This window comes from Euprymna scolopes, chromosome 16 (genome assembly GCF_053919585.1).
Source record: "Euprymna scolopes isolate OS-2025 chromosome 16, ASM5391958v1, whole genome shotgun sequence".
Taxonomy (NCBI): domain Eukaryota; kingdom Metazoa; phylum Mollusca; class Cephalopoda; order Sepiida; family Sepiolidae; genus Euprymna; species Euprymna scolopes.
This window is the reverse complement of record NC_136497.1, coordinates 65,369,366-65,387,424: the sequence shown is the minus strand read 5'-3', so window position 1 is coordinate 65,387,424 and position 18,059 is coordinate 65,369,366. Positions and strand designations below refer to the sequence as shown.

The window sequence follows — 18,059 nt, the reverse complement described above, 5'->3', positions numbered from 1 at the left end:
TATATATATGTATATATATATTATATATATATATATGTATATATATATTATATATATATATATATATATATTATATATATATATGCATATATATATATATATATATATATATATATATATATATATATATATATATATATATATATATATGCAGGCGGCAATAAGAAAGTCCGCACTTGTAATTTTTTCAAAAACTGCAAATTTAAGCTAAATTTAATGCAACTGTTTAAACAAACTATATCTCATTTTATTGGCCTTTTATTCTTCTATAATTTTACCTATTCAAATTTGACTTTTAATTGAAATATTCTACTGTTCACGTCAATTTAAAAAATAACTCTGCACAATGGAAAATTGTTATTTAAATATTTTTAGGACATTAACGCAACACAAATACAGCCTGCAATTTTTTAGGAATTCCTTGAATTAGACTGCAACAATGCTCCAGAGAAAGGGCATCCCACTTTTCTTTAATTTTTGTCCAAAGTTCTTCCAAATTTGAAATTTTATCATTACGTAGCTGTTGCTTAATGTTATGCCATACGTTTTCGATAGGATTGATGTCTGGAGATTGTGCAGGCCAATGCAAACACAGAATATCATGCTCTTCCAGGAACCTCTTGACATTGCCAGCTGTGTGAATGCGAGCATTCTCTGCATGAAGATGGGATTATCATCCAAATTCCGACCAAAGTAGGGTAGAAAATGCTCAGTCAACATATTAATGTACTTGGTCGAATTAATTCGACCTTGCAAGCGCTGGACCATTGGCCCCACACCAAAACTGAACCTCCACCACCTTGCAGCATTGAAACTGAGCACCTAGGATTAAATTCTTCATTTTTCCTCCGACGGACATACTGCCTACCATCACTGGCTAGTCTATTGAACTTGCTTTCGGCACTAAAAAGCACTTTTGATCAATATAAAGAGTCATGATCTTCATTGCATGTGACAAAGTCCAGACGGGGCTTTCTGTTCTTTACAGAAATCATTGGCTTGAATCTTGCAACATATCCTCGCAAATTAAATTCCTTTAATCTGTTCTTGACAGAAGAAAAAGAGCACTTTTTAACAAGATTGCACTGTTATTGGATTTGAGGAGTCGTTTCAAATCTGTTTCTTAGGCTGCGGATCTTGATAGCTGTTATGGGGTTAAATGGTATAAACGAAGGAACACAGGATTTGTATGAACGAAACATGTATTCACATAAATTACAGGCAAAGTCGAGTTGAGAATACCATGGCTCAACGGTAGGACGTTTGCACACAACCGGCTTCGTCGCATACCAATCTTAGACCAGTACACGATACCGGAAATAACGTCATGAGATAGTCCATTAATCCCCTGGAGGAGCTTTTTGTTCGTAAAAGCTGCCAGTACCTCTTCCTTTTCTCTAATGGAACCACCGCCGTAGTTCAGGTGTTGGTTGAGAAGGTTCAAGATCAAAAGTTTTGAAGACAGTGTCTATTGGCTCATCTTCCAATGATGGACTGTTGCTGGTTTCAACTAATCGACATCTTCTTAGTTGGCTCTGGTGACGTTTGTGAGTATATGTTGGTCCTTAGATGATATATACCATGTCACCGATTCTCTTAGTGATTTTACCCACCTCCCAGAATGATGTGTTGTTTTTATAACTTTTGAAAACCCCTCTTTCACCTGATTTGAAACGTTTACTGGGTACATAAATGGTCACTAGACTGTTTGGGTAAGAGCTTGTCAAAAACGGATCTCATTTTACGTGCAAACATCGTTTCTGTAGGTGAGACTGCTGTTCGTATGTTCGGGTTGGGTGTAATCCTACACACGTATAGAAATTGTTGCTTTGGCCTGGGGAATTCTTTTGGCGTGGGTTTTTTAGCTTCTGGCTTTGCAGTTTCAGTTTTTCTGCCTCCTTTGGCAAATTCTGTTGAAGCTTTCTTTTTCGATTTCTCTGTTGCTGCGAATGGGATGTTATGCTTCTTTTTGAAAACGTGCAGAGTGTCTTCTTTTAGTTCGAATCTTGCTATAGCCTTTGTACATTTCCCTAGTCCTGGTGAGAATACTTCTGGAAATTCCTCTTTTAACTCGTCCTGCAGTTGTTGCTTCTCCGTAGACGAGTCTTCTACCCTATGACAATTTATTCATAGGTTGGTCCCACAATTCGAATCGCTCCATCCAATCAGTACCGAACAGGTGTTCAGATGTTCTATGTACATACACTTTCACTTTTTTGTAACACCATTTAAGGTCACCGGGAGTGTGAGCTTTCCCTCAAATTCAACTTTTACGCCTGTCACAGCTCCAGCTGATTTGTTCATCATCTGCGTAGTTAGTTTCCTTAGCCTTTTCCATGTCTTAAGGTTAATGATGGACAGGTCTGATTCGGAATCCAATTGTAGATGCACAGTTTTATTTGCGATATTAACTTTGACATATTTGCGCCGGTTCTTATCTGAATCCAAGTCGAATCTAGTCTGTCAGACGTCCTTGTCCTTGTTCTTCCTGCACTGGGTCGCTTTGTGGCCCTTCCTGCCACATTCGTTGCAGTATTTATTTATTTTTTTTTTTACACAGTGATCACCACTTATCAAGGCCCGGAAGCCACTCAGGGATAAGGGTTATATTTGTAAAAACATTGACTCGACCAATGTTTCCCGCCACAATGATAGCACGGACTTGTAGGGGATCCGGGTCTTGTGACTGGGTGGTACTTATGTGTAGTCTGAGTTTTCTTACTTCCAGCTTTGCTTTTTCGAGGTGAGTATTTTTTCGGTCTGAAGGTCATCCTTCTAATGAATGTTGTGCCTGACTCCTCGACGTGTCTCAAGTTGTTCCATATGCAGACTACACATTGACAATCCTCGGCCAACTTTTGGAGGGTGAGGCCCTATTCACTCTTAAGTTGTTGTCTAATCTCAGTGTTTTTGGATGAGACTAGACCCTGTGAAAAATTAAACCCTTGAAGTCATCTGCCAATAAGTCAGATAGACAGAAATCATTGCAGTGTTTATTTACCACAGACGCGAAGGTTAGGTAATCATTGTTGTCGCTTTTTTGCAGGTTCAAGCACTTCCATCTTCTATGAAAGAGTGTAGAATTCGGGCTGAATAGTTCGGATAAAAGTTTGACCGCTTACGAAAATTCCAATTTACTCGTCTTTCTGGAGAGAATATAATCCACAAATTTGCTATGTTTTGTGGTCCCTAATTTCCTCAAAAGTAGGCGAACTTTCTTAGCGTTGCTCCATTCTTTACAATCTACGGTGAATAGGTCCTCATATCTCTGATAGAAAGCGTCAAATGTACCCTCCAACTCCAGTTGGTAGTTGAACGTTTCTATAGCGTTCCATATTGTACTTTGGGAAAAACAAAACTGTCGTCCCTGTGTTCCGTTCTATCGGATATTTTTCACAATAGCTCATCTTGTCTCTTTTGTTGAAGTAACATTTTCTCCTCCAACGCTTGTTGCCTTTCTTGAAATTGTAACTGGAGCTGTTTATCACGTTCTTTTAAATTTTCCTCAGCTTTCTGTTGCTGGTCAATCTGTATTAATACTGCTTTAACGTCTTCCATCTTTTAAGGGCTTTTCCAAACGCACGGAAAAAATTTATTTCCGTTTTTGACTGGAGAAGAGAGATAAAATAATAAAAAACAGAAAATATCCTTTCTTTGAAAAACTGTATACTGTGATACCATACAGTTGCAAAAGAATAAAAATACTTGTGGAATTGTCTGGCAGTTAACCAAAATGGCTAGTTTTTTGTTGTTGTTGTTTTTTTTTGTTTTTTTTTTGTGTGTGTGTGTGTGTGTGTGTGTGTGTGTGTGTGTGTGTGTGTGTGTGTGTGTGTGTTCCCCACGCGGCAGAAAGAAAAGTTTTCATTTTAGAAAATTCCACTCAATGAAAGAAACGTATTTTCTTTAGTCCAAGTAAAACGAAAAAGGAAAAAAAAAAAAGAAACATTTCTCTCTAGTTAAAATATGCATTAAGTAATTAGCAAAAACAAAGGCAAAAAACTTTTCACTTCATTTGAAAAATGTTCAAATTTGCATAAACCTAAACAGTCGACATTTTATGATAGAATTGTTCTTGCGGTGAAAATTAGGTCAGCATTTTTCTCTTTTTCTTTTTTCTCTTTCTTCTGTCAACCAGCCAACAAATTAATTTTTTAAACATTACGAAAAATGCGTTTACCACAGTTTTTTTTTTCAATTTAAATATAGTGACAAAAAAAAGAGTAACTTACAATTTCTTCGATAACTTTGCCATATGTTCGTTTCTTTCGTTTTCTTTTGTTTTTAGGACATAATTGCCAGTCGACTTCTTAGCTTGTCAATTAGAATTTCATTCTTTTTTCTTTTTTGTGGAGTTAACCCGTGTGAAAGTCGAATCCTCGCCGCCAGTTGTTATGGGGTTAAATGGTAATAAACGAAGGAACACAGGATTTGTATGAACGAAACATGTATTCACATAAATTACAGGCAAAGTCGAGTTGAGAATACCATTATTCAACGGTAGGACGTTTGCACACGACCAGCTTCGTCGCATACCAATCTCAGACTGCCGGGTACTGGTACTCGATACCGGAAGTGATGTCACTAACGGAAATGACGACATGAGATAGTCCATTAATCCCCTAGCATTGTCTTCCCTGTAACTCTAGTACGACCAGATTTAGGGGCATCACGAACACTGCTTGTATTTTGGTGTTTTGCACAGTCTTTCGTACCGTTCTCTCATCATATTTCAATCTGCGGCCGATTTCTCGATTGGATAAAACGGAAAGGTGGAGATTAATGAGCTCCTGACGATCACTAAGAGAAAGTCGTGGCATATGGAGTAAATGTTACGTTGTATAACCTGAAACAACAACAATTACGATTAGAAATGCTTTGTTGCCTGTTGGTGGATATTTTAAACTGGCGTAGGGGCAATAATTTAAGCTGGTTTTAAGCGAATTTGTTGCTACGGACTTCCTTTTTGCATCCTCAATTGGAAGTAATATTTTTTTTAAATTGACGTGAACACTAAAATATTTCAATTAAAAGTCAAATATGAACAGGTAAAATTATACAGGAATAAAAGGCGAATCATATGAGGTATAGGTTGTTTAAACAGTTACATTAAATTTAGCTTAAATTTGCGGCTTTTGAAAAAATTACAAGTGCGAACTTTCTTTTTGCCTGCACTATATATATATATATATATATGTAAAATGGGGGGGTTCACCTCAAATACACAAACGGAATGTTCAAGAAAGATTATCGCTACAGTCCTCTGTCTCTTGTCTCTACTCTAGTTGCCTTCTCTCCTGGCTGATCGGGAATCATCTCCCAGCACCCAGAAATGAACATCATTTTATAGGTTCCATCTTCACGCACACACGAGATTATGCGAGAACGGACGAAATAAAAATGCTGGCCGCCATGTTTGTTCTTCCTTTTCTTCACCTGAACTCACTCGTTGAGCACCCACGGTAAGACTTCTCTTTCTTGCTTCTAACCACATGCCCCCCTGATCTCAAGATCACATTTCATAGTCTCTCATCCACTGTGGCGGTCGCCTCTCTCTACTTGGCCTCTGAGGTGTCTCGTCCTCCTCCTGTGGCTGCACACTCCCCTCCACTGCTTCGCCCTCAACTGGTCTGACGTTGAGAATGTGCCTCGGGACTCCTCCCACCACAATGTTGTTACTAGTGTTCCTCCCAGTCACGCGACCTCTACTCCATTGTGTGGTGCAGCGCGCCCCCGGTGGCTTCACCCATACCTCGTCCCCAAGTTTAATTGTCCCTGTGGCCTCTACTTCTTGGCTTGCCGGCTCCACCCGAGGATGTCTCCAGGAATATGCAAACGTTGACAGTTGCGGGACCGTCTCTAGTACTTGTCCTAGTTTAGGCGACATGTTATACCAGAAGACAGCTTGCTAAGGTGAGGTGCCTCCTCTTTCCGCAACTGCTTTTATGGTGCGGTGGTTTCTCTCCACGATCCCGTTGCCACTAGGTCTGTAGGCAGCTCTGAAAAATTGTTGGATCTTCCATTTCTTCAGTACTTCTGTCACTGCTACTGACTTGAATGCAGTCCTGTTGTCGGTTAACAACTCTTCCACGGGGCCTTGCTCCAAAAACACCTCATCAAGGATTGCCGCTATTTCATTGCCTGTTCCTCCACGTAGCTTCTTCCATAGGGCAAATCGCCTGGGCCCACAGTCAATCATGGTCAGGTAAAGTCCACCCCTGTAATGGGTGACATCTCATGCCAGTCTCTCCCAGGTCCCACTCACCTCCAATTGGCCAGCTTCATGCATGCTTGGAGCAGGATCAATCGACTGACATCTGTCGCATGTCCTGACCACTTGCCTCACTTGCTCCTTGGTGATCCTCGGGTCGACTTTTTCACTAAGTACCAAGTCCTCTCTACCCCCATATGGTGCAAATTGTGCAGTTCTCGCACGCCAACATCATCTACATCCGATGCAGCAACAACATCTTTCTTTGGCAACAGCCAACTCTTCTTCACTCGTGAGAGCATCTGCTCGGTTCTTTTCAGAAGCCACCATGTCTACGCAATGCTTCAAACAAAACTCTTGCATCAGCTCAGCCAGCACCCCAAGCCTGCGCTTCACTAACATCTCCACAGCCCCTTTCGTTTTTATCCTTTTTTCGCTTGAAATGAGAGACTTTAGCCAAGCAAACACCGTGGCAGAGTCTGTTTTGATGCAGATGTCACGTAGTCCCCATTTCAAGGCCAGATTGACTCCTTTTATTGTCGCGTCTAATTCTGCCACATTGATGTGGCTGACGTCATTCTTTTTCCTCAACCAGGCTGCATCTTCTGCAACTACTCCTCCAATTTCCAAAACGACCCCTGTTGCAATGCTGCTCGCATCGCACCACACGACTCCATCCAATGTTTGCGGTATGTTCCAGGTTCCCCGGACTGGGTCTTGCCGTTCTGCTTCTTTCAGGAGCTCTTCCATCATGGCGACCGTTCTTTCTCCCACCTTATCATTCCATCCTCGTCCTTCGGTGTGTCTCTTTATGTAGCTGCATGCTGGTCTAAGCCAGCTAGCAATGGGATAATGTCCGATCAACTTTCCGCATATGGAAAAAAAGTTCACGTCTGTTGAGCTCCTGCTTCAGTTGTGGGATTTCGTTTTCCCTGCAAAACTCTAGGCCGCCTGACGCACCTCGTTTCAGTTTTAGGCCCAAAGCAGCCCCTCCGTCTAATTTTTCCGGCTCTTTGGTGACCAACCCGAACCTCTTCAAATGAGCCACCACCTCCTTGGCAGTTACCACAGTCTCATTCACCAGAATGTCGTCTATGTATGAGCTCACTACCCCATCTCCCTTTCCCATTGTCTCCAGAATTTTCCTGAGGATAGTTGACATAATCTTGGGTGCCGAATTTAACCCGAACCCCACTCGCGTAAGGCAGTAGGTTTTGTCTTTGTACTTGACTAACTGATATTTCCAGAGCTTCTTGGCAACATGGAGTTGCAAATAGGCAGATTTTAGATCTACCAATGTAGATGCGCCATTCATCTGCCTCCATTCCCTAATTGTCTCACTGCACACATCTACGGTGTCACCTCCCGTATGGCACTTAACATGGCCGTTCAGCTCTCGGAAATCCAGGACCGGTCTTACTTTCCCTTTAGTTGTTTGCAGAACGGCCATCAACGGCAAAATGCCCGACTCCACATCATCCGTCCAAGGCATCAGTATCCCCTCCTCAATCCATCGGTCGACTTCCTGCTCAAACTCCTTTCTCGCCCCTCCTCTAAGCGAATTTGTGTAGCACGCCACTCTGTTTGTTAGCGATGGCGCTTGATGTTTCCATGCCCACTCCACCGTCCACCACTCTCCGTCGAATTCGGCTCGGAAGTCCTGATCTTTGATCGACAATTTTCTTTCCTCCCCAGCCTTGTTGATCCCTCTGGGGGCGTTCTCCGTCACCGCGCACTCAGCTAGTCCAAACCTCACGTTGTCACATGTGATGGTAACACCTCCAAGGCGGCATATAACATCCATTCCAATGATGGCTTGAACGCCAGGCACCAGGTGATCAGTGACAATTGCATGGACCCTCATCCGACGTTCAGCAATATCAATAGTGACGGTCTTCCTCCCTCGACACTTCACTCGCGACCCATCGAATGCCACTACTTCACCCTTCCCTTTCCATCTTCCGACCAGGGTAGTGTGCACCATGGTAGTGGTGCAGCCAGTGTCAATCAGGGCCATAACTTCCCGTCCTTCCACCACAATCTTCTGTTTGGGCATCGGCTGCGGGTGCACCTCTATTCTCGAATCGGGGCGGCTGCTGGCGCGTCAGCCTCCCCTCCCCAGTTTCCCGAACTTGTGCATTTTACCACTAAATGGCCTCTTCGATTGCATCTGTAACACACTGTCCATTGCAAGAACTTCCTGCAGTCTCTTCTCATGTGTAGTCCCCCGCATTCGAAGCATGCGATCCCCGGGTTTGGCAGATTCCTGCCCACATCCTGCTGTACCGTTGCTGTCGTTCCTCCAGGCTCCGTGGGCTGGGTGCTCACCAAGATTTTTGCAGTTTTAAGGAGCTCACTCACATCCAGCGTCTCCACTCCCGGTACCTGCTGCAACCTTTTCGATATCTCTTCCGGGAACCCGGTAACAAAAGTCATCTTGACTACGTGACCCGTGGCATGTCCCCTGATGCCCGACAACTCAACCAATCTCCTTATCTCATTCGCATAGACATCCACAGATTCACCAGTCCACCTCTTCTCTTTCAACTTATTAAAGGCCTCGAAAGGCCCCTCTGCGAAAGCTTCGATCAGTCGACCCTTGATGGTGTCTGCGTCACCCTGTTCCTGCTTGCTGAGCTCCAAATAGAGGGCCAGTGCGTCCCCTTCTAGAAACAGTGGTATTACTGCGGCCACATCATCCAGCTTCTGAATCCTTACTACAAGGTCCACTTTTTTAAGCCACGCCACCACATCACCGTCGCCATTAAAAGGCTTAATCATGTTGCTTAAGCCTGCGTTGGCCATCGCCAAAATAGCTTGATGTAAAATGGGGGGGGGTCACCTCAGATACACAAACGGAATGTTCAAGAAAGATTATCGCTACAGTCCTCTGTCTCTTGTCTCTACTCTAGTTGCCTTCTCTCCTGGCTGATCGGGAATCATCTCCCAGCACCCAGAAATGAACATCGTTTTATAGGTTCCATCTTCACGCTCACACGAGATTATGCGAGAACGGACGAAATAAAAATGCTGGCCGCCATGTTTGTTCTTCCTTTTCTTCGCCTGAAATCACTCGCTGAGCACCCACGGTAAGACTTCTCTTTCTTGCTTCTAACCACATATATATATATATTCTAAATCAAATATCTATAACTTTCCCACGTGTTTAATGGGCTACATGACGCATATAGTGGGATAATAAACATATAGCCTGAAAATATTGTTAGAAGAATATTGATTTTTAATTATCTCTGCATAATATTTCATCTACATGAATCGCTAAAATCAATACATATTGATTCTTGAAACAGTTTTCTTGTTAGGGTTTTCTCTTTCTTTGTTAGTGATCGAGGTAGGTTTACCTGTGCACTTCAAAATATGTAGACGACCTCCATTTTGTTTAAGACTCTTTCTCTCTCTCTCTTTCTTCAATCTTCTCTTCTCTCTATATATATAATAAAATAGACTCGATTATTCCCGCCTAAGAAAAAACACAGACGCCACTACTAGTCAATATGTTAAGTAGGTTTTGTGCATATTATCACTTGTTTTCATTCGTTATAAATTCTTATAATAATTTCTACCAGAGTCACATTCCAAAACAAGTCATACTTACCGGTGGTAGCACGAAATTTACTCACTAATTACCCTCTCTCTCTCTCTCTCTCTCTCTCTCTCTCTCTCTCTCTAACGACACCGAGAAATTTTCTTAATTTATCACCGATTTTTTACACCAGCATCGTCCGTGTTTACTTTTTATTCCAATACATTTAACATTAGTTCTTTCATTTATAGTGCTTAAAATAAGGACCTCATCCTTCCATAAGTTCCGGTCAATTTCATTGCCACTTCGCATACGATTATCAGATTATCGGAATAAGGGAATTTTGAACAGTTAAAAACACCTATCACGAATTAAACAAAATGGCGTCATCTAACAACAAACACTCGGATAATTTTAACCAATAAAGGTAGACTTTTTTTCAAAATAAATCTAAACTTTAGTTAAATTAGTTTACATTTACAGTTAAAAGAAGATTCCTATTAAACTTTTGTACAAGCAGCCTTTTTTCGGAGCAGGTTAAAAAATGTAGAAGGGTTTTCTACAAAACTTAGGACTAACTAGATTTCCTTTTTTAAAACTGACATTACGAAAAAAAAAAAAAATTGCAATATCACTTAAGAATAGTTTAACCAAACAAAAATCCATAATCTAACTTTTCCTACTTTTAATTCGACTTTCGTTTCACATATAACTCCATAATTTAAAAAACGTAGATACAAACTTAGTCATATCATTTCTCTCTACACAACATAGTACCTCAGTCTTCACTGACCAGGTTTCACTACTATGCATAACTACACTGTATACACATGTCTGATAGACTATTCCTTTCGTCGACAGTAGAAACGCTAGTTAATTACAACTACTACATTATTGATTGATCTACATTTAAAACTCATGATAATTAGGGCTGTGACAACAGCATATTCTTTTCATTGTTTTGACTCTTGAGTATTTATCCGTTAATATCTTATATATTTTTATATAAAGTGGTGTGGTTCTCGGTTGATTACCTGTGTCTAACCATGTCGGATATATACTCGAGAGTCAAAAATCAGCCCTAATTTTTTTTTCTTTTTTTTTTTTTTTACACAGTGGTCACCACTTATCAAGGCCCGGATGCCACTCAGGCATAAGGGTTATTGCAAGTACATTACGTTAGTGTGGAGATTTGATAAAGTGTTTAGTTAAGGGGGCGGTTCATTAGGAATTTGTTAACGTTGGACTTGAACACATCCAAGTTGTAGTCAGGTGGGAAACAGGCAGACGGAACAGAGCTCCACAGGCGTGCAGTTCTGAGAAAGAAGCTTTGTTCATGGAATCCACGTTTTGATTTAAGAGTGGGGGAAATTTTTCACAGTGGATTCAGCTAGACGGGTGTTTTTCGTGAAAGATTGGCGAGGGGGGACCAGAGATTGGAGTTCAGACGAGCACCTGCCATGGAAATAACGATAAAACAAGGATAGGCTCGCAACGTCTCTTCTGTGGGAGAGAGGTTGCAGGGTAGAGAAAAGGGCATCCCCCCACTAAACCACAAAGTCTATTTTGTATTCTGTCAAGGCAGGATAGGCTATTTTTAGCAGCTCCTGCCCAGATATGGCAGCAGTATTCCATCCTTGGAGGTACTTGGCTTTTATATAGATAGAGAGTTGCATCAGTAGTGAGATATCTTCTGGAGCGGTAGAAGGATCCTACCATCTTTCCAGCGACCTTGGCAACAGACTTGATGTATATGTTCCATTTCAGATCAGGAGTAAAGGTCAAACCCAGAAGCTTGTCAAACCACGGGGCCTCTCCCAGACGAGAGCCATCCATGCCAATTGATGCCAGATGGGGATCAGAGCGTTGATAATGTAAGGATAGGAGTTTGGTTTTAGATGCATTAAAGGTAACCAGCCACGTCTTCCCCCACTGAACCACGCGCTCGAGATCAGAGGAGAGAGAATCAGAGAGAGAACTTTGTCATTTACAGCCTTTGATGTGTTGCCGTAGATGGTCGTGTCATCAGCATAGATGTCAACGAATGATTTAAGTATGTGTTTAGGGAGGTCATTTATGTAGATCAGAAAGAGAGTTGGGCCCAGGATTGACCCCTAAGAGACTCCAGCATTAATACTGCAGGCCTCCGATTTTTGTCCATCTACCACTACTCTTATGAGCCTATCGGTGAGAAATGATTTAATGATTGAGAAAACATTTCCAGTTATACTGTAGCTGGAAATCTTGTGAAGTAGATCCTTATGCCATACCTTGTCGAAGGCCTTTGATATGTCAAGAGCAATTGCTCTAGAAAGGAAGCCTTTGTCAAGAGATTCACTAATCTTGTGAGATATAACCATCAGCACATCTGCGGTAGATCTTGCAGAGCGGAAACCATATTGTGTGTCACTAAGAAGGTTGTTTCTGCTGAGGTGGTTGACTATTTCTCTATTTAATATGGATTCCAGCAACTCACTCATAACACACAGGAGACTTGTTGGTCTGTACTGAGAGGGAGATGACTTATCACCTGAATTCTTAAATACAGGGCAAACTGATGAGGTCTTCCAGGGAGTCGGAAAGCACTTCTCCTTAAGGCAGTGCTTAAACAGTTTCGTAAGTATGGGAGCAAGTTCTGGTTGAAGCTTTTTTAACACTATAATTGAGATGCTGTCAGGGCCAGTTTCTTTACTGGAATCAAGGTTCTTGATTAGCTTGGCGACCTCATGCACGGATATTTGTATGTTACCTAGCGTGTTCTGTGTTATAGGAGGAAATATGGGGAGTTGATGGCCTTCGTCGCATAGGGTAGAATTAGCTGCAAAGTTCTTTGCAAATAGTTTGGCCTTGTCTGACGCTGACGAGATGACCTCTGGTCCATTGATAATGGTTGGGATAGAACGCACACTTCTGTTCAGGATCCTATTTGTTATTTGCCAAAACTGGTGGGAACTAAACCGCTGATCAGCTACCTTGGATTTAACAGACTGGGCATATAGCTATCTTGCATTTTTTATTACTCTTTTGCAGTGGTTGCTGGCAGTCCTGAAGGCAGCTCTAGTCTCAGTGCATCTATTACATTGGTAGTTATGGAAAAAGTGATTTCTGTGTGTGATGGCAGCAGCACATTCTAGGGAGAAACATGGCTGGCTGTTAGGTTTTTGTTGGAAGTTTTTAGATTGTATGACTTGGTCTATGCCTACAATTAACCATTCGGTCAGATCTGATACTATAGAGGACACTTCCTTTTTAAACATGGAATGCAGATGTAAATCAGATATGAATGTACGGGAGCTATCCCAGTCAGCCATAGAGTATCGGCATACAGTACGGTGGAGAATAATGATAACATATGAAAAATAACAAAATACAATTGGGCATCTGCAAAACTTTGCTGCTTGATTTGGTTGACCTATGACAACCCTATTTTGTATTATATCAGTATGGTACAAATAAAAGTTCAAATATAAAATTTCGGGTTATAAAATTAAAATAAACGCATTTGGGGTATTACCTTTGTAAAGGTTATTCTTTATATCATGGCCATTTTGCTTAAGTAGGTGCTTCTGCATTTACCGACTCGCGATTTCCACAAAGTTGGCTCGAACTCGCTAGGCAGCTGACAGAAATAACTGGAAAAGGTCGACCGAGCATTCCTCAATTTTTAACGAACGCGCTGCCTATTGTTATGAAAGCTACTGTTTTATAAATTGGAAGAAATAAAAAAAAATAATAATTTTAATCATGCAGTTTAGGTTTAGATACATGTTTGTAATTTTATTTATTGTATTTTCATGTTTTTCCTGTTCACCATTATAATTTTTTCGTAGCAGGTCAACGTTTCGCGATTGGTTGTTTCCGGTTATTCCCATCTGCGGCTGAACACACCTAAGAAACTTTGTGGGAACTGCGGGTTGGTCAATGCAGAAGTACATACGTACATAAGTGTAAGGGACTTAGATTTTGTCAAAAACATCCAAGATTCACACGAGTCATTCAATATTTGACAAATCTGTTTGCTTTGTATAATATTAAAGAGAGTAAAAAGTGGACTTTGAGTTTATTTTCAACAATCTTGTGACTCTCGCTTCCATTATTTTGTCCTTTAGTACTCACATTCTATGGACGATATGTCTAGCAAAATAAGAGGAGAATTGCTGTTTTCTGTGTTGGAATCTATACACCGAGCACATCGTCATTTTTTTACCTTAAAGTGACAGTTCTTTTTTTTTTTTTCTTTTTTTTTTCTCCTTAAATCAAGTGATTTCATGTCTTGTCTAAAGGGATTTCATAAAAAAGAAAACACAACTGGTAAATGTAAGTTAGATCAAATTATCAGTTGACCCCCTACTCTTCTCTTTTTTTTCTGCCAAGTACCCAAGAAGTGAAATTGGCCTCATATCACACACTTTGTAAATACTTTCACAAAGAGTGTTATTCTTGTTTTTTGTTTTCTTTTTTGATTTTTAGGTTATTATCTCGTAAACTAATTCGAAGTGGCTGCACTGCATAATTTTTAATGCAGAAAATATAAAATTAGGCGTTTATTTATGGGAGTAATCTTCCTTGATGCAGTATTTTTAAGTTAAATCCATGGCACAATCATGCTGACACACCAGTTCTCATCACGTCACCGAAGTTAAACAATGCTGAGCCTGGCTAGTACAAGATAGTTTCCATTTGGGACTACCAAGGCGTTGTATGTAGGTGGAAGGTCAGTTCAGTTCTCCTGCTTTTCAATGTATGTAGTGGTTGCGTGTGCACACATTAGCAGTCATATGAAAAGATTATGAAGTTTACCGAACTCCACAATCTCGATTGCGGTCGCACAGATGATGAAGCCTCCTTTTTATTTTTATTTATTTATGTATTTATTTATTTATTGTTTTTGCTTATGAAACTGACACATATCATGTAGCATTTCAGGAAATAAAACCGCAACTTCTTTATTTTTCTTGCAGGTGGCAACATGAACAAGGTACAAACTACTATACCCATTGTTAGAACAACATTTAATTCCATGGTCGATGAGACAAATGTTTATCATAATTTCTCAAGTTAGAGCTAAAAATTTCTGAAAATAGAAATATGATAATAAGGCGCTTCCATGGGGGAACTCAAGGCAGATGTGTCTTAGGGAAAATAGAAAGAACACAATGCGAATTTGTTTTATATTTCTCTTAGTCTGTCTGCCTGTCTGTTCGTTTCACCTTTTCTCAAAAGCTACTGGTACAATCTGGTCTGAAATTTTATATGGACCTTTGTCACGATAAGGTCCAGCGAACTAACTTACACGTAGCTAATCAATAATTGATGAGAAAACTAAAATCATTATTTATTATTTTGAACATGTTTATTAGCATTATCATCACATATTTTTTTAACCTTCTCTCCAGAATTTAGACAAAAGGTCAGAGGAGAAACAGAAAGAGCACAAATCGAAATTGCTTCAAGAGTGAAATTGAAAAAAAAAAACGGAATTCAATTAGGAAGCTTTTTATGATTTCAAAACTCAAAGATTGATACAGGCCAACCAGAAAACAGGACATTTCACCTCTACCAGTTCAACCGGATGCAATAAGAACATGAGGAAATAGAAGATTCTTTCATAAATAAAGGACAGCAGACAGAAAACTGCATCTTCAAATATTAAATCCTTATTGTACCAAGAAAAATAAGTAAGACAAGTTCTCATACGAGGGGCGTGCAATAAGTAATGCCCCTGACCCACTTCCAGTAGTCTGATCTAGCTGAAATTTTGCATGTGCAATGATTTATATCTCTACGGGTTATGTGGCAAATCACAGCTCTGAACTAATTGTGGTTTCTGTTTTACAGGTGTTTGAACTGAGTCAGGTGTGAAATGGAGCCTGTTGAATGTCGAGCAGTGATCCGGTTTTTATATTTGAAAGGACACACACCACAGGAGACTTTTGATGAAATGAAAGAAACTTATGATGATAATATCCTATCCTATGACCCTGTAAAACGCTGGCATCGTGAATTCAGACATGACCGGAAGTCTGTGGAAACAGCTCACAAACGTCGCCCCCCCCTTCTGCCATGAGACATCTGTTCATCAAGTTGAGGCTGCCATTTTAGAAGATCGGCGCATTACTATTCGCCAAATAGCCCAAGATGTCAAGATTAGTACAGGGTCTGTGGAAACTATCATTCATGACCATTTGCATATGCATAAGGTGTCTGCCAGATGGATTCCCAGGTTGCTCACACCATTCCAGAAACGAGAACGTGCCGTGTGCTCGAGGATGAATTTGGAGATATGCCAAGAAGATGAGTCAAAGTTTTTCAAAAGACTGATTACACAGGATGAAACCTGAGTCCATCACTATGATCCAGAGACCAAAGCCCAGTCAATGCAGTGGAAGCACTTGGACTCACCACCTCCAAAGAAGGCAAGGGTGCAGCCCTCCACTGGCAAGGTCATGCTCACAGTCTTCTGGGACCAGGACGGAGTAATGATGACAGATTTCCTGGCAAAGGGTACCACAATTACAGGATCCTATTATGCTTCACTTTTGAAGAAATTAAGGGAAGCTATCAAAATCAAAAGGCGGGGCAAAATCAGCAAAGGTATCCTCCTCCTGCAGGACAAGGCTCCGCTCCACAACTCGCATGTCACCATATCAGAAGCACGGGCGTGTGATTATGAAATCCTCCCCTACCCCATCCTCCCTACTCTCCTGACCTTGCACCCTCTGACTTTTACCTCTTCCCAGCCATGAAGTTGTTTTTGAAAGGAAAGCGTTTCCCAGATGATGCAGCCTTGATTTCTGAAGTCACGTCATGGTTGGAGAACCAACTTGGGGTGTTCTACGAAAAACGGTCTCCAGAGCTGCATCAAACGATAGGAGAAATGTATGTCTGGGTGGTTCCTATGTAGAGAAAGACTAATAACTGTGCCAAGTTTCGTTGCTCTACTCTATTAGAAGTGGGTCAGGGGCATTACTTATTGCACGTCCTCGTATAAGAACAAATCATTTTTGTTGTCTTAAAAATGAAGGAAAGAAAATACAACCTTTATGATTTTATATCGCAGACTCGTCCAAAACTTTATCCTTTTTTTCATTAAGGATTTATCTAATTAACTATATTCAGTGGTAAGACATATATTTTGCGAGGTTCAGGGAACTTTGTTGCCATTTCTCCTATATTCGGTGTGCTAATACCTCGTAATAAAAACAAGGCCGATATCCATTAGTCACGTGCTCTTGTGTAATGAATGAATGCGTGAATGTAAGATTGACATGAAATTCTTAAAGATAAACTAAAATGACCAAAAAATGGGCTGAAATGACTTAAATAAATAAAAAGTAAATGACTTAGAATGACTTTAATGAACTTAAGGATGAATTGAATGACCTTAAGAATGACTTGAATACTTAAAAAATAACTGGAATCCTTCAAAAACAACTTGAATGATCTGGAGAATGACTTGAATGGCTTTGAGACTGACTGGTTGTAAAGTGGGTGATCATTTTACATTAAATTAATACACAAAAGTGATCCCCTCTTTATATCACAAAAATTATTTGATTTAGGGAATTTGAAACGTTATTTTCGTATTCAGGAACCCCGAAATTCAATAAATAGTGGTATAATAAATATAAAAATAAATAAAAAGTACATGTGTTATGGACCACCGACCGACTGAGTGATTTATAAAGTTGCTTGCACACAACTAAAAAAAAATATTCTGTGGTATGCATTTAAAAAAAAACTATTCGCCGTTGGTCGGTCAGTCGGTCAGTCCATAACACATTTACTTATTAGTTACAAACAAGTGCAGCATCGGTTAAGAACAGATACTACACTTTGATCTTAGCCACGTGGCCAAGAAAAAGTTACATTTTGGACAAGTTTCAGAAAAGTCTAATGGATAGGTGAAAATTTATGGAGCAAAAAGTGTAATTTTTTCAATTTTGGTACACCTTATGAACCACTATAAATGCCGAATACCAGTGACAATGGACAAACAGTGCAGTTTCACACCTTACCACATGTATATTTACATTCAGCAACATGGGAAACCACTATATAGACATATCAAGTTTTTGTTGAGAAATATGAAAAACGCGGCAGAAGAAAGGGCGTTTTCAGCACGAAAAATCCCCGGGGGACGTAAACCAGACTTTTGCCATGGTCACTCATACTGAATTTATATTAAGAACAATGCCCTCCACATTTTGGGCAAGTTTCAGAAAAATCTAATTGATGGATCAAATGTTACAGGACAAAAAGTGCCATTTTGGGCCATTTTTGACACCTTTTAAGCCCCTGCGGGCA

At 40.4% G+C, this 18,059-nt stretch overlaps 1 pseudogene; it reads right to left on the bottom strand.

Annotated features, from left to right (window-relative positions):
• Nucleotides 1-17,439: 17,439 nt before the first annotated feature.
• LOC145296498 (U2 spliceosomal RNA) lies at nt 17,440-17,618 on the bottom strand (annotated as a pseudogene).
• Between the last annotated feature and the right edge of the window lie 441 nt (nt 17,619-18,059).